Source organism: Pogona vitticeps, chromosome 7, assembly GCF_051106095.1.
Source record: "Pogona vitticeps strain Pit_001003342236 chromosome 7, PviZW2.1, whole genome shotgun sequence".
NCBI classification, from domain to species: Eukaryota; Metazoa; Chordata; class Lepidosauria; order Squamata; family Agamidae; genus Pogona; species Pogona vitticeps.
The window spans coordinates 540,909-547,537 of NC_135789.1; the positions used below are offsets into that span (position 1 = coordinate 540,909).

The following is a 6,629-nucleotide window of genomic DNA, read 5'->3' on the forward strand; positions in this document are numbered from 1 at the left end:
CGGCGGGAGGACGCACCTGGCTCCGCGCGGCCAATCCCGGGGCAGGAAGAGGGCTCTCCTCGGCCTGGGACCGCCCACCGGGCGCTTCTCCCTCCCTCCCTCCCTCCCTCCCAGCCCCCCCCGTCCGGGTCTTCCCATCTCCCGCCGCCGCCGCCGCCGCCGAGGAGCCCAGGTGCGCAGCGAGTGGGCGAGCCGGAAAACCCGGCGCGGGGCGCGGAAGGGGCTCCTTGGCGGGGGGGGGCAGCCGCGGTATTGGGGGGCTCTCTCGGGAGGGCCGCAGCCGGTGAGGGGCTCGTGGGGGAGGGAGAAGCGCTTTGGAAACGGGCCTTTGGACTACAACGCCCAGCATCCCCCAGCTACAGTCGGGGGGGGGGCACCTTTGCAAACGCCTGCATCTTCTGGGGTTACAATCCACTGCTGTGAGTCCATGGGGGGGGCGGCCTGGTTGGAAAGGGGTCCCCAGAGGCCATCGAGTCCCACCCGTGGCGAAGGCAGGCTCGGCCTTCTCCGCTCCTCCAGTGCACAGCCCTCTTCCTTCTCTCCCAGTTGGGAGGCGAGGTGGTGCTTGCCTTCTCCGCCTCTCTTCCAAAGCCCTGCCTGGCCGGGGTGGGGGTGGGGGGTGGGGGTGGTCCCCAGGAATGGGGTCATCACCGTGATTCGAACCCATGCTTCCTCAGAGCAGAAAATGGAAAGCCCCCACCCCCTCCTTTAAGGATAACAATTGTCATGGGATGCCGAAAAGCAGACTACGGGTTGTGTGTGCCCCCCCCCCAAAAAAACTCCACTATAAAAGACATTTGCTCCCTCAAGGGTGCCTCTGCCTGCTAAACGCCTCCAGGAGTGCCATCTTGCTTTAACTGTTCAGTCGCTTCCCAGTCCTTTGGTGGAAATAAAAGTTCGTACCAGTAACTGAACTCTCCAGGGCGGTTCTTTCGGCAGGTAACGTGCGAGCGCAATCGACCACCACAGACAGCCTCGGACGGGAAAACCCTCCTCAAGAGGGAAGACGAGGCCAGACTGCCAGGGACCCCTGGCGCCGCTCCCCTTCTTTCGGAGTAAAAGCCTGTGCGGGCAGGGTGCCCGACGGAGTGGGGCGCGCCCCCCCCCCGCAGCCCCGTGCCTCTTGACGCCTGTCCGATGGGCCGGTGCCTTGCAGGCCACAGAAGCTGGGTTTGGCACAAGGCATCGGAACACAATAGATGGCCCTTTATCTTTCGGTCGATAACTCTGTGAGATAAAAAGAGAAGAAACTTCATGGCATCTCCGTTGAGCCTCCAGGGAAAGAACGGCGGAACATCGGCCTCCTTTCCCTTCCTTGCTTCTCTTCACCATCCAAGGTGAAGAAAGGGGTGCATTCCTTTCGGGGGGGGGAAGTGTCAGGCACTCCTTTTGATTCAATTCATTCCCCCAAATTCTCAACAACCAGGGGCATTGGGCAGCCGCGGTTGAAGCGGCCGTCTTGGGGATCCTGATACACACACTCACGGGGAAGGTTCAGAAACGCTGACTGCCGTGTCGGTCGTATCCACGAGCCAAGCCTGCCGTCAGGAGGAGCAGGTCTTTTGTAAAGGTGATGACTCCTGGTGGCCCATCCAACAGTCCACTGCTAAGCGCCTCCGAGCCCAGAACAGAGCCTCCTCTCGCCTCATTGGTTTTGAAAATGAGCTGGCGCTGCTATGAGCTTGGCCTCCTGGGCTTCAGCATAGGATTCCTTTCAAGACTGATTTCTCAAACCTGGAAGTATGTTGGATTCACGTGTCTCCAACACCAGCATGCTTTTTGCCCTAATCACAGGTACCTGATGAAGTCGGATTCTGCCCTGTGCCAGCAGGAGGAGAGAAACTTGATTTTTATCCTTCTGATCAAGCCGAGGACAAATCCTTGAGTAACTTCAGATGCATCTTTGAATCAAGACATCGGATTCAGACAGATGGTCCCAGAGTGCAAAGCCCATCATCCACCACCCACCATGAGCTGTACTGGCTAGAACATGGTTATCCAGCTCCGATGGAGCCACAAAGGTTTACCTCCTGAAGCCTTTTTCCACCCGTTAGTGGTTTTAAGGACTTATTGAAATGGCTTCTTTGTTTGAATCTTTATAGTGTTGCCCCATTTGTGAAAGCACAGAATGGCAGATGGGAAGGGGGAAAAAAGATTAAACCCAGCAAGAACTATCTGAACACACATCAGTAAGAAAATACTATAGCAGGTGATGATTTAATGGTGATGGATTGTGCCAAGCCTCTCCTAATATAAACCAGAAATTTGTCAGTGCTTTTAAAACATTAAAGATTCACATCTGTTTTCAAGATTTTCAAATGGCTACAAAGGAAAAAAAGGAGCTAAGGAAAACCCCATGTACAGCTCTTTGTAGTCACGTGCAGATCTGTGGAACCCCCAGACCCAGAGGTAGTCTATCTGTAAGGAATGGAAGAGACAGGCAGAAGCAGGAGAGGGGTCTCCTTATTTCTTTCCTGCCCTGCTGATGCTCTTAGGATCATGAAGGAAGAGCTGGGGGGCACCTCAAGGATCATCTGGGGCAATCATTCCAAACCTGGCGTCCCCAGATGTTCTTGGACTAAAACTCCCAGAAGCCTTCGTCACTCGGTGCGCTGGAGAGGATTTTTGGAAGTGGTTGCCTGAGAACATCTGGGGACCCAAAGTCAGGAACCCCCCCATCACATCTGACCCCCCTCCCAAAGCAGGAGAACCACCCACTGTCAGAAAACAGCTGGGTCTTCTTCCCGGAAATAGATGGGAGGTGGGCTTACCTCCAGCGGCAGAAAAAACGGCCATGGGTTTTGGGACACCCTGAAGACTGAGGAGCGGCAAAACCCCCACCCGGCGGGCGGCCTCTCTGCGCCGAATCCAGCAATCCAGCGGGCTGCATTTCACAGCGAGGTCGTAAGCCCAAAGACAATTCGTGGAGGAAGGGGGGCACCAGCCCTGAAAGCTTTAGGCCCATCCATTTGGAGAGCCTCAAGGCACCGGGAGGACCTTCCCCCCCCCCCAAAAAAAGAGAAGCCCGTGTGCCCAGAAGGGCATTTGCACGCTGGATTAGGAGCAAGGCAGGCGGAACAGGCCCTCCTCCTCCTCCTCCTCCTCCTCCTCCTCCCGGCAGGGGCCCCACCTTTCGCTCCCCTCCCCTAATCAAAAGCAGGATGCTCTCAAAGCCAATTAGGAAGGGTGCTCGACTCTCAGCTCCTCACGAAGAAGGCCAAACGGAAAAATAGGCCTGGCAGAGCGGGGGGGGGGGGAGAGCCACTGTGCTCTGTCACGGGGATTAAACTATTGAGTCCGACAGGCAGCGGAAAGGCGAAGAGACAAGGCGAAGAGACGAGGCCTGTGGAGCAGGGCTGCCTGAGGGGCCTCGTCCCGACAGGGAGGGAGGGAGGGAGGGCCTCTCTGGGTACCAGGTGGCACTCAATCCAGATTCTTTAGCACCCCTTTGGGCCCTTCCACATAAGCGCAGGAGGGACTTAAGGGTACTGCCGCCTCCAGGTGGGGGGGAGGGGTGGGGGGGGGAGAAAGACACACATTTCCTCCCCTGCAGGTGCGGGTGCAGGCCTGCAAGGAGCAACTCACCGGAAATCCCAAAAGGCAGCCCAGAGCCACAACAGGCCACGCGTGTCAGAGGCGGAGGAAGGACGGACAGTCCGCAGATTGTCGTTCAGCCATCCTGGGGCCGTCATCGTCGTCCCTCGGCAGGACCTGGACGCAAGGAGAGTGGGGTCAACAGCAAAGTAATGGGGCGGGAAGAGGATCTGGAGGGTGGCTGCCCCCCTCCCACGCACCCGGCACCCCAGGGCCAGCCCTTGGCCAGCTGAGGAAGGCGCTGGGCTCCCTTTCGGGCAGGATTTTAACAAAGAGGCCAGACAGACGGCCTCTTTTGGGGCAGGGCCAAACGGCATCTGCTTGCCTCGAGTAGCCCGGGGGGGTCTAGAGCTTTACTGGTGGACCTAAAGAGAGCTTTTTCTTGCTCACCTTTCCTGGGTGATCACTGCAAAAACTGCACTTGGAGAAAGGGAGCCTGTTGCTGCCAGAAACACACCAAGGAACAGATAGGGAAAGCCCCCACCCCCGTTCCCACGAGGTGGCTGGGTGACTCCCACAGGGGCCGCTGAAAGAGACTCTCTCTTCTCTTCTTTCCAAAACAGAATACCAACATTGATCAGAGCTAGCCCGTGTCATGCACCGGCAGCTGGTAACTTATTAAGAGGAGAGAATGCACGCCTGTTTATTTATATATCCTGCTAGCTGGCTTTTGTCTGTTCTTTCCCTTTTGGGTTGTGATGCCCTTTGCAAAGTTTTTTTTTTCCCTTTTTCCAAACCTGAAAGTTCTCCTGGCATTTTGTTTTTAAAGAAAGACGCAATAAAAATATTTATAAGGGCAAAGAGAGAGTAGTTCATGTGTGCAAGTCTGCTTTGGAAAACAACTGCGGCCAAAGAACTGCGTGCCGCCCAAAAGACGACCAGATTTATTGCACAAGCGTCTAACTCGCCCCACGAGAAACAAGAGCTTGGCAAGACTCCCTCCAAGGAAGTCTATATAGCAGGATCCGGGGAAAGATTTAGAGGGAGACACCAGCTCTCCAGACACACTTTCTGCCGCCTGGCCTGCCTGGATCATTATGGGATACTCTGAAGTGGCCACACGGCAAGCAGTGCTCTTTGGGGTCTGAGGGAAGCTCGCTCTGGGCCAGGGCCCTTCTCTGCACTCTTCTCCACCACCACCCCGGTCATCTACGTCTTGTCTCTGGGAGATCCATGGGCCGGGCATTGTTGAGGCATCGCCCCCCCCTTCCTCCAAAGCCCTGTAACTTGGCCCCCCGATCCAACAGGGCACATGTGGCCATCCGGACTTAGTTGTTCCTGCTAGGCCCGTGGCAGAGAAGAGAAAGAGGAGGAGGAGGAGGAGGAGGAGGAGGTAAGGCCAGCGTGGAGATGGAAACAGGGGCCCGGGCTCCCCCAAGAAGGGCAGTGCAGCCCGCAGGGAGAGGAACCAGCTGCTGATTGGATCCAGGCCCTGGTGAAAGGCAGATGGGGAGGGGGAGATTTCTAGGACGTCGGAGGCTGTTGCAGCCCATGTTCAGCTTTTCAGGCCCAATCCCTTGGTTGTGCCTTGAACTCTGAAAAGACAGGAAGACTTTGTCTACCCTCCACTTTCCTGGCATGCACGCAGCTGGGCTCGCTTGCGTGAGTAACCTGCAGTCCTTTCCCAGGGAGCCACCTCCTTCCCTTCACAGCTGAGGAGTGGGGAGTCTGGGCCAGCGGGGAGTAACCTCTGCAGCCTGGGAAAAGACGGTGGCCTTCCTTCTGGGGTGGCTGAGCCACAGGCGCCTCTCACCTCTCCCTGCTCCGAGAGCCCCCTCCCCGCAGGAGGCTCCGGCCGCCAAGAGGAGGTGGACTCCCTGATCTGCGTCCAGGGTAGGAAAACAGAAAAGGAGAGGGACAGGACAGGGCTGTTCCTGCCGGGGAAATCCTGTTTTTATAGCTGGGGATCCAACCGTTGGCATCCACTCCAGACTGGCCACGTTGGATGCCCCTTTCCTTGACACCTTTCGGAGGCCTGCCTGTGCGCCTGTGAAACCAAGATAAAACGAGGAGCAGAAGCAGCAGGAGAAGGAACGCCTAGTTACAGTTCTTACAAAGTCTGGGAGAGAGAGAGAAAAAAGTCTGATTCCCCAGCGCTGTTTCTTTTTTAAAGGTGGTGAATTAGAAAAGTGGGAGGAAGACCCAGCCCCATGGCCTGCCCAGATCAACCTTCTCTCAACCCAGCTGGGCTACAACTATCCACTAGACCAGCCCATGCAGGTTGTGGATGATGGTAAGTGTAGTCACAGATGGAACATGCTGGGTTTGGAGAAGGTTTGGCTCAGAGTGACCCAGTCTTGTGCTTCCCTTCTTCCCCAATAGAAAGCCTTGGGGGGGGCATGCAGGGGGACCAAATTTGTCTACTGAGCCCCCTACCCACTGCCCCCCCTCCTAAACTCTTTACCGGAACGGAACCTGTGCAGATCCCATGTGCCAGCAGAGAGATCTTTCCCTCTTCCCCCCACGCTTGGTTCTGTGGGGGCAAAGTGGAAGGAAGTTTTCTGGCCGGGTGGGGCGGCAGACTACAACCCCCAGAATCCCCCAGAGCCCCTCCAGCCTCTCTCAGAAGAAAAAATTATCGGGGGGGGGAGTGGAGACGGCCTAAATTCATTTCTTTGCCAACAGCGCCCCCTCCTGGACACACTGCCCGAGGCGCCCGGTTCTTACGCTTTTTGGGGTGGAGGGGAGGACTCGTCAAAGACCCGCCGAGGGCGATCAGAGCCTGGGAAGTTCCTTTTGAAAACGAATTACAGTCGTTCCTTCTCTGTTCCAACGCCCCAAACGTCAAGGAGCCGCGTTTGAACGGCGTTCTCCCTCGGCTCGGCGGCAGCGATTCCCAACTAACGGGCGCCGTTCCTTCCCGGCGGGGGCGGTCGGTCTGCAAGCGGGGCCCGGGCGCGGGGTCTCCGAGGAGGTCGTGCGGGCCGGAGCGCTCCCGTCTCTATCTTGCGGACAACCGGGGCTTGGGAGCCCCCGCAGCTCCAGAGACGGTTTGGAGTCGGTGAGGGGGCGATGGGCGTTGTAGTCCAGCCAAG

General features: G+C 57.2%; 1 protein-coding gene and 1 long non-coding RNA gene across 2 annotated transcripts in view; one reads left to right on the forward strand and one right to left on the reverse strand.

Annotated features, from left to right (window-relative positions):
• The window catches only part of ECE1 (endothelin converting enzyme 1), a 33,425-nt gene extending 26,984 nt beyond the window's left edge, over positions 1-6,441 (reverse strand). The window contains exons 1-2 of the mRNA XM_072977417.2: positions 6,262-6,441; positions 3,586-3,711 (exon numbers count right to left, since the gene is read on the reverse strand). The gene's annotated coding sequence lies outside the window, so the exon portion shown is untranslated. The remainder of the gene's footprint in view (positions 1-3,585; positions 3,712-6,261) is intronic.
• LOC140701614 (uncharacterized) lies at positions 115-2,308 on the forward strand. The gene is made up of 2 exons (XR_013538140.1): positions 115-172; positions 1,795-2,308. It is a non-coding gene; the product is annotated as an uncharacterized LOC140701614 (long non-coding RNA).
• Positions 6,442-6,629: the final 188 nt, after the last annotated feature.